The sequence below is a fragment of the Pseudonaja textilis genome, chromosome 1 (genome assembly GCF_049901715.1).
Source record: "Pseudonaja textilis isolate UNSWEBS1 chromosome 1, rPseTex1.2, whole genome shotgun sequence".
In the NCBI taxonomy this organism is placed as follows: Eukaryota; Metazoa; Chordata; class Lepidosauria; order Squamata; family Elapidae; genus Pseudonaja; species Pseudonaja textilis.
Window position 1 is genome coordinate 88,606,029 of NC_141990.1, and position 13,265 is coordinate 88,619,293.

The following is a 13,265-nucleotide window of genomic DNA, read 5'->3' on the forward strand; positions in this document are numbered from 1 at the left end:
AATCTGGTTACGAATGGAACCAATATATTGTTAAGGAGTTAAACAATATAGGGTTTAAAGCAGGTTTAGCTGATCCATGTTTATTTAAAAGAGAGAAAAATGGAATAGTGTCATTATTATTGTTGTTTACAGATGATATTGCCTTAATTACAAAAACTAATAATGAAGCAACTGAAATAATATCATTATTAGGGAAGAGGATAAAATTAAAGCAATTAGGAGAGATTAAACAGTATCTCGGATTGACAATAAATAAAACCAATAGTGGCTATAAGATATCTCAAGAGGATAAGATTTATCAATTACTAAAAACATATAAGATGGAACTTTGTAAACCAGCAAAAACTCCAATGAGTCAGGAATTTTGCCGGACTGATGCTCAGAGTTCAAGATTCGATAAGACTATCTATCAGTCATTAATTGGTAGTCTATCGTACATTAGTAATTGGTCAAGGCCAGATATTGCCTATAGCACTAATCAATTGGCTAGATTCAATGCTGAACCCAATGAACAACATTGGCAAGCAGCAAAACGTATCTTAAGGTATCTTAAAAGGACAATGCACTATGCATTGTATTTGGAGCCAAAAGATGATTTGATTTTAAGTGCATATGCTGATGCAAGTTTTGCAACAGATATAAACACTAAGAAATCAACTTCTGGAATGGCTATACTATTAGGAAAAGCATTAATTGTTTGGAGGTCAATTAGACAGCAACACATAAGTATGTCCACAATGGAAGCAGAATTTTCATGTCTATCTTTATTATGTACTGATTTAATTCTGTATAAACAGTTGTTGTTGGATATGGGATTAACTGTTAATGATTCCATTGTTGTGTATGAGGACAATCAAGCAGCCATACAGTTGGCTACAAATATTGCTGTAAAAACGAGATCTAAGCATACAGATCTTAGATATCTGAATGTAAGACAATCTGTAAAAGATGGTTTAATAAGATTGGAGTATTGTATGACTGAGCAAAATATTGCTGATCAGTTTACAAAAGCCCAAGGTGCAGTGAAACACAAAGAGAGTTGTGATGACTATGGGTTAAGATTGTAAATAGCTATATATATTATTATATTACCCAAAAGGGGAGAATGTTAGGTATAACATTGGTCACCTAACTAGTTTGGGTAAGATAATATATATATAAGCTATGATTCTTAGTTTAAAGTGTGTGTTACTTTAAATGCTGAGCATGTAGTTTTGGGTGTGGTGTGAAACCACCATAAAGGGAAGCAAGAGATGCTGATGAGAAGCTGACATTCCCTGACGCTTTGCTGGCAATTACTGAAGTTACAGACGGAAGAAAGGAGTTTCTGAGTTTGTTGCATATCTCTCTCTACTGCGAAGAGATAAATTACCGGACTGTTATTTTGTAAGTGTACTGACCATTTCTGACATTGGAATTTTGCAACTGGATAATCCCTGGACGGACTGAAATAAGTGTATGACATATGGACTGTTTTTGACTATGCTTAAACTATTGCTGGAATAAAACTAATTAAATTGGCACTGTATCTGCTTTTACTGAGTGTAAGCTACACAACACTTATCTCACATATTTTGCCTGCCTGCCTGACTGCCCTGCAGATTCTTGCTAGGGGTATATCCCTAACAGTAAATATAAATATTCATGTAAATATTGGATTTTTTATTAAAAAAGAGCAACTTTTACCCAAAATCATGCAAAGCAGACAGGCAGACTGAGTTGCTCATAGAATCACAGATCAACTTACAGATCTATGATTCTGTAATTGGCTACCTGAGTCTGTCACATAAAATTTGCTTGCTAGCAAACTCATAAAATTAAATCACAACACACTATGTATGTAAATATTGATTTTTTTATAAAAAGGGGAGCAACTTTTACCCCAAATCAGGCAAAGCAGGCAGGCAGATTGAGTTGCTCATAGAATTACAGATTCACTTAGAGATCTATGATTCTGCAATTGGCTACCTGCACTGAATAGAAGTTTCAGTCCTAAGAAAGGTTCGGCTCTGCAGAGCTGAAGATCTAAAAATTAGCTAGAAAGCAAAAAATGCAATGATTTCCTGTTTTTTAGCTAATCTAAATCTTTCGGCACAGCAGAACAGCTGATGGGCACCAAAAGAAAAAAAAAGGAAAAATAACAACTTAGCAGGCAAGTTTGCCCGGTAAGGAGTGAGTGGGCAGGAAGGGTTCTCGTGGGCTATGAGGGTGGCACAGCCTTGTGTTTCTGTGCCTGGATTAATTGCTTTGGGGGATGCTCTGGGGGTGACATTTCTCTACGGACCACCAAAATTTTCTCATGGCCCACCAGTTGTCGACCACTGTTCTAGTCCAACACCCTGCCTAGTCAGGAAACCTTACACCACTTCAGGCAAATGGTTACCCAACATCTTTTTAAAAACTTCCAGTGTTAGAGCATTCACAACTTCTGGAGGCAAGTTGTTCTACTGATTAATTGTTCTAACTTTCTCCTTAGTTCTAAGTTGCTTCTCTCCTTGATTAGTTTCCACCAGAGGTGGTATTCAGCAGGTTCTGACAAGTTCTCGAGAACCGGTAGTGGAAATTTTGAGTAGTTCGGAGAACTGGTAGCAGAAATTTTGAGTAGTTCAGAATACCACGTCTGACTGGTCCCACCCCCATATATTCTCTGCCTCCCAAGTCACAGCTGATTGGCTGGGTCTTCTTTTGTTGCCCTGCACAGGAGAACGGAGCTGGAAAGCAGGTTAGTGGGGTGGGAATAGAGATTTTACAGTATCCTTCTCCTGCCATGCCCACCAAGCCACGCCCACCAAGCGACACCATGCCCACCAAGCCACACCCACAGAACTGGTAGTAAAAATTTTTGAATCCCACCACTGGTTTCCACCCATTGCTTCTTGTCCTGCCCTCAGGTGCTTTGGAAAATAGCTTGATTCCCTCTTCTTTATGGCAGCCCCTGAGATATTGGAACACTGCTATCATGTCTCCCCTAGTCCTTCTTTTCATTAGACTAGACATACCCAGTTCCTGCAACTGTTCTCCATATGTTTTAGCCTCCAGTCCCCTAATCATCTTTGTTGCTCTTTTCTTCATTCTTTCTAGAGTCTCAACATCTTTTTTACATCGTGGCAACCAAAACTGAATGTGGTATTCCAAGTGTGACCTTACCAAGGCATTATGAAATGGCATTAACACTTCAAGTGATCTTGATTCTATCCCTCTATTTATGCAGACATTTGATGCATTTGCCTATATGATCCTGTAGCTTTTAGATGACACCCAGTCAAAGGCTATTGGTAATGAAAGAAGCTGGGCCAAGTGGAAGTTGTAGTTTAAAGCATTTTGTTCTCCTTTCGTTGTACTTCACGTATCTTCTAAGCCATCTGATAGCAGACAGGAAGCTTCTGGAAACTGGAGCAGTAGTTCTCTTTGTTCACAACACAATTCCTCAAGTGTATCCTTTCCAAATTATGTAAGCAGCGTACAACATGAACCCAGGATGTCCTATTCGTACAGATATAAACAAGGGGTTTTCTGATACGTGAAGAGAAGAAGGCTGCATAGCCACAATGAAATTAGAATATGTAAAACTGATCTTAAACATGAACTTTAAAACGAACTATGTAATCTAGGCCTCTGCTAGATATTTTGTTTCTGAAACAGAGCAGCAAATGGCAAGAATCACTTAATTGAGGAGCCTAATCTTCTGAACAAGCAGTACTTTCTTTGCCTCATGAGATGGAAAATATTAAAATATGTTTTCTTATAAATAGCAGTCAAAATGTTGCATTTGTTTCCCCCACGATGATGAAGTTTGTAGCCCGAGGTAGGCACTCTACTAGCTAGCCTTATTTAAATTGTCCAAACGCCTTGAAATCCTGATTTCCTGCTGACAAAGCTGACCAAAGACATGTTTTTGGAAAAAGCTGATGAAAGACATGTTTTATGTTTAAGATATAGTCCAAGATGACTCCACCCTCTTTTATCTCTTCAGAAGTCAATTTATTTTGTGGTCCTCAACAATATCTCAGAGCATAGACTTACCAGGTTACATACATTTTCTGTTATTTGAGAAAAAGAAATAGTTGTGGGGCTTAGGAGAAATAAGGGGAAACATAGGGGAAACTTTTTATTTTTTATCATTTGACACCTGAGATGACTTCCAGGGGATTGAGATATACATTAAAGAATACATAGCTTATTGATAAATTCTATAATTAAGTGAGCATTTTTGTCACAAATGGACATATGTTATTAGTAGCTGGGACCACTTCCTTCTGGCCAAGGGCAGCGATAAGAAGTGGAGACAACCTATATCTTATTTATTTATTTATTTATTTTTATTTGCCAATTGCTTACAAGATAATAGGTATAAGTAAAAACATAGTTATGAATACATGGATACATGTAGGAAAAATAAAAAAAATAAAAGAAACAATAGAACAGAGACGGTAGGCACGTTGGTGCGCTTGTGCACGCCCCCTACAGACCTCTTAGGAATCTTCATTCTAATTCTAATCTAATCTTCATTCGTTTTACTTCATCAGATTTCCTTTTTCAACAAGACTAGAAGAATAGAAAGCAGAGGTGGTATTCACCAGATTCTGACCAGTTCTGGAGAACCAGTAGGGGAAATTTTGAGTAGTTCAGAATACCACCTCTGACTGGCCCTGCCCCCATCTATTCTCTGCCTCCTGAGTCCCAGCTGATTGTCTGGGTCTTCTTTTGTGGCCCTGCACAGGAGAATGGAGCTGGAAAGCAGGTTAGTGGAGTGGGGTGAGAATAGAGATTTTACAGCATCCTTCCCTTGAAATGGGGTGGGAATGGAGATTTTGCAGTATCCTTCCCATGCCATGCCCACCAAGCCACGCCCACAGAACCGATAGTAAAATTTTTTGAATCCCACCACTGATAGAAAGGCAAGTTAGGATCTGTTGTAGAAGGAATACACTTCCACTGTTACAGTGAAAAAAGATGGATGTGCAAGAGGAAAATAAAGAAGGGTTGTAAAAAGTTGCTAGTGTTTATTGTTGTTTGTGCTTTCAAGTTAGTCCTGACTCCTGTCAACTTCCTGGACAAGATCTTGCTGTTTTATTGGCAAGATTTTGGAAGCGGTTTGCCATTATGTCCTTCCTAGGGTTGAGCAAAATTGATTGGTCCAAGGTCACCCAACTGGCTTTATGTCTCAGGTGTGACTAGACCTCACTGTCTCCTGGTTTTTAGTTTGGTGCTTTTAATAATGCTCTGAATAATAAAATTACTAATAACACTAATAATATAATATTAGCTTGCTGTTAATCAAGTTGTTTTGCTTTTTACAGCAAAGGTACTTTGAGAATTTGAAAATAGATTGAAACATCCAGAAGGTGTGTTTACATTTTCCTAGTCAGATAAGAACGGAACAATGAAGTTAATCTGTGATTCTTGAATTTAACCTACTTTTCAAAATTCATCTTTTCCTGGAAGCAATAATGAAATTAATAAGCAATTTCAACAAATACAGGGATCTTGTTTTATCTCATTATGCAGCCAGAAATAGAAATAAAAATGGGCATACATCCACAGGGAGCTGACTTCTATGCTTGCAGGATAATCATAAACATTATCTCCCACGGATTAGCAAAGGACACTCATTTATATCATGTTGGGCATTGAAATTGTTCACCTAAACAGGATACATATATCTCTTTCACATGGGGCTTGCTTCCCCAAATTTGTTTCCATTCTTACACAGAGGGAAGATTAACTTTTTTGAGCATGTTAGCCATATCTATTTTCCTTTTATAATATCAGAGAAACTCTTTATACAAGTTTAAAATCACATACCTTTTAGGTAAGCAAATTGGTCCATTTCTGGTCAGTGCCACTGTTACATAAGTGTTGGCTTAAGTGCATCCTATCATATTTTATCCTCTTTAATAGAAAAAGAAAAAAATAACCTACCCTTGGATGAAAATCTAAATTTAAATATTGTCCTACAATATTCTCTGAAAATACTACAAATATGTTATACTTTGGAATAAAAGTTTCAAGAGTAATGCATTTTTGCATTCTAAAATATGCATTTTAAACATGATGTCAAGAAAAAAAAAGGATGCATTCAGGAAAGTGCAAAATCAGCGAACAACAGTAGTTTTGGTCTGAATCCATAAAATTCTGGTAGAACTATCAAAATCCCTTGGCTTAAAATATTGTCTAAAGAACAGGGCTTATGTCCTCGGTATTCTTGGACTGATGATCCAGTTAAAATACTAAATTCTGGATACCATATTTTTTTCTCTTTAACCAAAGTAGCAAATTTAGGAGGTTGGGGGATTACCATCCTCTCATTATGAATAATTCTAATTATCCATAAATCAATTTTCTCAAAACAACCAGAATCAGTAATATTGAGAGAAGCAAATTGTTCTACAAGGGAATACAGTAAAGTGTTAGAAAGCCAGCTGCCCTTTGATTTGACCTTATATCAGTTCAAGGAGTATTCCAGCAGTTAAACCTCCTCTTTATGGAAAGTGAGATGTGGCTGACTGCCATCTCACCAAATACACATTATACACTTGCCAGGATTCTTCTACATAGTTCATAGTTTAGCTAGCAGGAAAGTTTGCCAAACAAGTCAGCAAAAGTCTTTACTGCTTTAACAGCTGATTCTATTTATCTTTTGCTTTCATATTCAAAGAGGTTGCTAAAGCTATGATAAAATATGGCCTACTGCCCAGTACGTACTAGGCAAGAAAAAGATATTTTAATCCTCTGATGGATCAGATGGTGTATTATATGTCCCAGGAGCTGTTCTGTATTCAAACTTTACTCTGCTTGTCATCAAAGCTTCCTTCCATCTGAAGTATTAATATTCCAGCTAGACCAAAGATAATACAACATGCAGTCCAATTAATTATCACTATGATGATATGGCAATGTTGGGCTGTTGGGCTGAGCTCCGAACTTGGCAATTTGGTTGCAAATGTTTAGTCACCATTTGAGGAGACATCATCAGTGCGCTTTGATTTGTGCTCGCCTGTCAGAACACTGGTCTTTAAATACCTTTTTATGTCATGCAGATTAGTGTGTCAAACAAAATGGTATTTAAAGACCAATGCTCAGATAGATGAGCACAATTCAAAATGCACTGACGATGTCTCCTCAAATAGTGACAAAACATTTGCAACCAAATTACCAAGCTTGGAGCTCAGCCCAACAGCCCAACTACCAACCCAACCTACTTATATTCAAATATATTTCATATAGCAATGTTGTAGCAAATTTTATCAAGATGCATCAGTTATTTATTGCTCCATAGTTTAAAAATACTACTGCTTTTTTCCCCCTTTTTGCCTGTGATCAGCAGTAAGGTTGTAAGTTAGCTGCTTAAAGATTTGTAGCGGTTCAGCCTGACAGCACAAAGAAAATGTTTTCAGGAGCTGACATTGCAAGACTCTGGCTCTGATCCAACATCACATGGATTGCTTAAAACTTTGTCACCCTTAAATTTTATCTGATAAGTTTATCCCATAGAGAATAAAAACATGATAACCGAAAAGAGTTGGGAATGCATTCATTGTATCAAATTTGCTGTTCAAGATTGAACAATCCAAATCAACAATTGCTAGGAATGATATTGAATGATATTGAATGAATCAGATTTTAAAACAGATGACTGGATTGGGTACCATCATTCAGGAGTATTTCTACAATCCAATTATATGTATATTTACTTAGCTTATACTGAATGTAATGGCTTAGTCAAATACGCATAATATGGAACATAGCTTTAAGAATATAGTCTTAAAGATGGCAGTCCTTTGCACATTTACTGGAGGATCCATCACTAGGACTTCTGAGTAATTATTCTCAGAACTAATTTTGGATATAGTTCTTAGTATTCCTATTTTGAAACAGATTTCATGGAGCCTAGGAAAAGATATCAAGTTACCTAATTTTTTTCAATTCACATATTATGTATGAATGTGCTAAGTAGCTGAGAATTAAAAATAAAGGAAAATGGAAAACTGGTGAAAACCTGAGAGAGGTGATCATTCTTAAATCAGATAACAGAAAGATCAAAAGGGTTACTTTCAAACATATTTTATGTGAAAATGCAGACAGTTCTCAGGATCTAATTCATGTGCTCATTTCTTAGAGCAATAATGAAGGTAATCTTTAATTCTGAATAGATGCTGGTATATCAATTGTCTCTTCATGAAAGTAATTTCTTTGCCACATACCAGCCTCAGAATATTTTCCTCAAATAAACTTCCCCTTAAAACATGAGGAAGAATTGTGCACTTTGGCAAATCTATCTAAAACTTTGTTTTTCTTTTTTCAGCCTATGAATTGGTAATTGGAAACCTTGTGTTGAATAGCCATCATAATACAGTGATGAGCAGTGCTAATAAGAAGAAGCCCATAGCTTTTCTCATGTTGATAACAAATAATAGTGTATCCTTCAGAGTAATACAACTTTATAAGAGCCCTGGTGTTACAGTGGTTAGAATGCAGTATTGCAAGCTGACTCTGCCCACTGTCAGGAGTTTGATCCTCATTAGCTCAAGGTTGACTCAACCTTCCATCCTTCCGAGATGGGTAAAATGAAGAGCCAGATGGTTGGGGGCAATATGCTGACTCTCTAAACCATTTAGAGACTGCAGTAAAGTACTATGGAATAGTATATAAGCCTATGTGCTATGTGCTATCATAAGTGCAGTCATATTAACCATTGAAGACTTTTCTATATGGATCATAGAATATGTACACTTGAAAAGGAATGCCCTCGAAACATCTCTCACAAAGTCAATTGTTATAATCAGCAGCCTGGAAAACCTTTACAGGTCATAATAATATTCTGTAACTGCAGTGATGTTGTATCACATGTGCACAGGTCAGGAACAAATGGGGAGAAAAACTCTACTGTATTTTTAATTCCCTTTTAAAGACCCTCATTGACCCCTTTCTGAGCTGGCAAATTGAAAAGAAAAGCTGCCTGTGCTTTCAAGCTTGAATGGCTTTCTATTACAGTAAAGCCATTCGGGTTTCTTCTCTCTTATCTTTCCACAGCAGCCAATTGGGAATACTTTGGCCTTTAACCAGCCTTCTCCAAGCTGGTGTTCTCTTAGCAAAGCCAGCTTTATAAAGAAGGCCGCAGGGAGGGTTATTAAGAGAAAAGCTAGTTTCACGTGCTCCTGTTTAGTTTGAGAGTCCCACTGTTAATCAACACCCCAGAATACAAGGTCAACAGGCACAGGCCATAATGCACGTATGGAATGCATAGATACGACTATTCATGATCATCAGTATGGTAATTATATTAGAACAAGTCTCTAGGGTATAGTCTTAGGATCATTATTTAGTTCTATAGTTCCATTCATTTGCATGGACCTTTCTTTAGGCTATGGACCTCCCCCTCAAAAGATTACAATCTAAACTAGTTTATAATCCAAAGTAGCTAAGATATACTAACTGGAAACAAAATAACCTGTTCAATATCCACATGATACCATTGGGTGAGGTCAATTCAGCATGAGGTATTTTTAATATTTGGATTATACTCACTTCTCTATGAAATCCCAGGCCCTATGGAACAAGTGGCAAAGGGTTTGGCAAGATCTCAGGAGGCTTTTGTGGCCTTTATGGGCAGAAACATGCTTAGACTCATCCAGGCAAGGTGGAGATCAGTGGATATAGAAATCGTTGGTGCTGGGAAAATTTCAGACCTAGGCAAGATATCAGTTGCATAACTAACAATACAGTAGTTAAAACTGTCCACAGCATTCACTGTGTAGGTTATCCAAGTGGGAAGGGATTGATCATTGCCCCTAAAATTTTCTCTATTTCTATCCAGAACTTTAAAAATGTATTTTTAAAATAAAAATAAAGAATTTCAGGCAAATACATTTCTTTTTCTTCTCCCGTTAGTAATAAAATAAAATAAGCTAAGTAATATTTTTGTTGCTGTTACTGTTATTTGTTTGAGAACCAAAAGTATGACGTTTAACTGAAGGATTGGGGTTTTTATTTAACCAGTGAATGAAGTGATGTCTCATAATCCTTAATTCACATTTAGTCATTTTACTCATGGTTTAACTAAAATAAATAGGAAGTTAATCCAAAAATTCCACTTACATAATTCAGAAATAATGATCTTCAGTTAGTACCAAATGAGATTCTTTTGAGGAACAAGTACAGATTTTTGACTTGGCAAGAATTTACTTGCCTGTGAAGGTATTAATTTATAAAGCAGTCTTTATTGCGCTCTAGAACACCATGAAAGTTATAAAAAATATTAGTTTAGGAAACAAAGATGTCTGGAGTCATTAATAGAGTAAATGTGTCTATGCGGATGCAAGATGCTTTGAATGCAGCAGATTTATTTTCTTTCTTTCTTTATTTATAAAACTGTAAGCAGATGCAATATTATTTATTATTTATTATTAGTTGTGGGAGCACCATCATTTGAGACTTTCAAGAAGAAATTGGACTGTCATTTGTCAGAAATGGTGTAGGGTCTCCCACGTGGGCGGGGGTTTGGACTAGATGACCTATAAGGTCCCTTCCAACCCTGATTATCTGTATCTATCTATATTTCTCTATGGAAATAATATCAGAATGTATGTGGTATTGCACAGATCCTTCAAAATACCATTCTCTGAACTCCTTTTCTTCTGTAGAACTCCAAGACCAAAAAGATAACAATAACAGCAGCAGCAATAGCAACAACAACAATGATAACATATGTACTATTAGTCTGTCTTGTATGTGTGGGCTATATGTAATATCTCTGACTGCCAATAATTCACAACTAATCATTTAACTGCTAAACCAGCAGTGTCAAACTTGATTTCATTGAGGGCCATATCAGGGTTGTGTTTGACCTTGGGAGGGCTGGGGTGGGCATGGCCAGGGTGGGCGTGGCCAGCTCAACATCACTTGTCAAGGCTCTGTTTTTGGCCACGATGGGCTCCTACATCCCTCTGCCAGTGAAAATGGAGCACAGAGGAACTCTGTGTGGCCCTCCTGGGCTACATTTTCATCTGCGGCAGGCTCCTGCAGCTCTTTGCCAGTGAAAATGGGGCTCTGGCCAGTCCTTTGCTGTTTCCAGAGCAGTCCATGGGCCAGATCTAAGCACCAGATCCAGCCGGTGGGCCTTGAGTTTGACACCCTTGTTTTAAACTAAAAATATCTGAAACATCTTACTTTGTTATCCCAATGCTTTTTCCATTCATTTATAAAATCTATGGGAGGTTTACTTTCCTAGGAAAAATCTTTGTGGCTGAAGGATTATTCCTTCTCTTGTTACTTTATCTTCTAGAGGAGAAGGAGAGTTTAATTGCTTTCATGTCTCTGGATGCAGCTTGTAGAATGCTACTTGTTAAAACAAAAAGTTCAGAAGGATGACTATTTCTGGTCTGCTCACTCTTTTCCACATTAAAATGAGGATTTCACACTCACTGCTTTATGTATCAGCAGGGAATAAAATTGCTAGAAACTGTGAAAAATTTATACTATATATGAATAAAAAAATATCCATCTCCCAAAAGCTAAATTGGTTTTGCACATGTACATATTGTGTTATACTCATAATCAAAAATTTAAACAATTGGTTGCCCTCTCAGTATATGTCTAGCATACACAACATCTACAGCAATGATATTTTCGCAACTAAATTGACAGAGGACCAAGTTCAGGTTCTCTGCCCAAAGAGCATTTGAGACAGTTACTCTTCAGTTCCACCTGCTTATATATAAGCCAACATCATTTACAATTGGATAGTAATGTTCTATAACATTATTTTAATTATAATTATTTTTGCAGCCATGGAGGCTAATGAATGTGGTTGACAAGGAGACATAAAATTTCAGTTTTACAATGTTTCATCCTAGCAAGCCCCAACTAGGAAAGATTATTGCATAAAGTAAAAACTGCTAATTGATAAAGAACATTGCAGACTTCCGTTGGCACTTCCATTGGTGATGGGTCAAAGTCCTTGATCATCCGCAGCTTTGACCCATGCTCTCTCATTGGAGGGCTCCAAACAGGGCCAAAACCACCCTGGAGGTGAGGTGGAAAAGGGGGGGAACTTCCAGTTGGGTTGAGGGGAGCCGCATCTCCCCTCCCTAGCTAGTTATACTCCTCTCGAAGACGGGCTGTAGTGGTGGTCAAATATAGACAACCTGAATACGGAAGGCTAGCCAGGACATAAGACTGTGCAGAAGCGGTCAAGAAGCGGACATTGTGGAGACCAGGCAAACCAGCTGCAATATATGGACATAAAGGTACCCTGGAATTAAAATATAAAGGAATTTTAAAGAAAGAGTACAAAGCGGTAACCAGAGTGGTGGGGGGAAAGGGTGGAAATAAATAAAAGAGGCTTTGAACTTTGATAGGAGCTAAATTGAAAGAGGAATACTTTGGCACTAAACAGGCATAATTAAATGCTGAACTTGAAAGTGCTAAAAAGAAAAAATTGGATTCATTGAATTATTGAAACTTAAATGCCTCAAATAGGGAAAAGAAAGTGGAAAGAAAGGGTGGACTTGACATAATAGAGAGTGCCACCTAATGGCAAAGGAAAATTTTCAGTGACTCTTTAAAAAGTGCTTGGTTCTTTCAAAACTGGAACTTGATACAAGAACTTTGTTACAATAAAATAGAAACCCTGAAAAGTGAAAACATAGGATATTAAGATAAAAGAAAAAAGTGTGAATAAATTACCTTGGGATTGTTTGGTGATTTGGGCACAAACTTATGGATATTGGATTATTTGATGATGTTGGAAAAAAATTAAGAAGAAATTAATAGAAGCTGATCGTTGGAAATAAACATCAAAGACGCTGGTTGAATTAAATTACTGGACAATTAGTTTGGACTTAAATATTAAAGAAAGGGATAAAGAAAATCTAAAAGAAGTATACAAAAATGGCAGAACGTTTCTTGGAAATAAAAATGGAACTAAGAAACATAAAGGAAATGTTACATGAAAGAAATGAATCATGTTGTATTGCCTTACAACTAATAGAAATGGCGATTCTGGAGAACAAAGAATAACCAAGAGTGTCAGAAGGGTAGGAGTTGATTAAAGAAGAAGTCAGCTTTAACGAACAAATAGAACAATGAACATTAAAATGAAGGGGAAAAAGAATGGAAATTAAAACTTGGATGCTTGAGGAGATAATTAAAAAGGGAAATGTCTGGAAAGCCAAACAAAGAAAAAGGAACAGTAGAAAAGGGAATTACAGAAGAAAGTTCTAAAGTGGGAGGGGGATAAAAACTGGAGTAAGAAATGGAGGGAA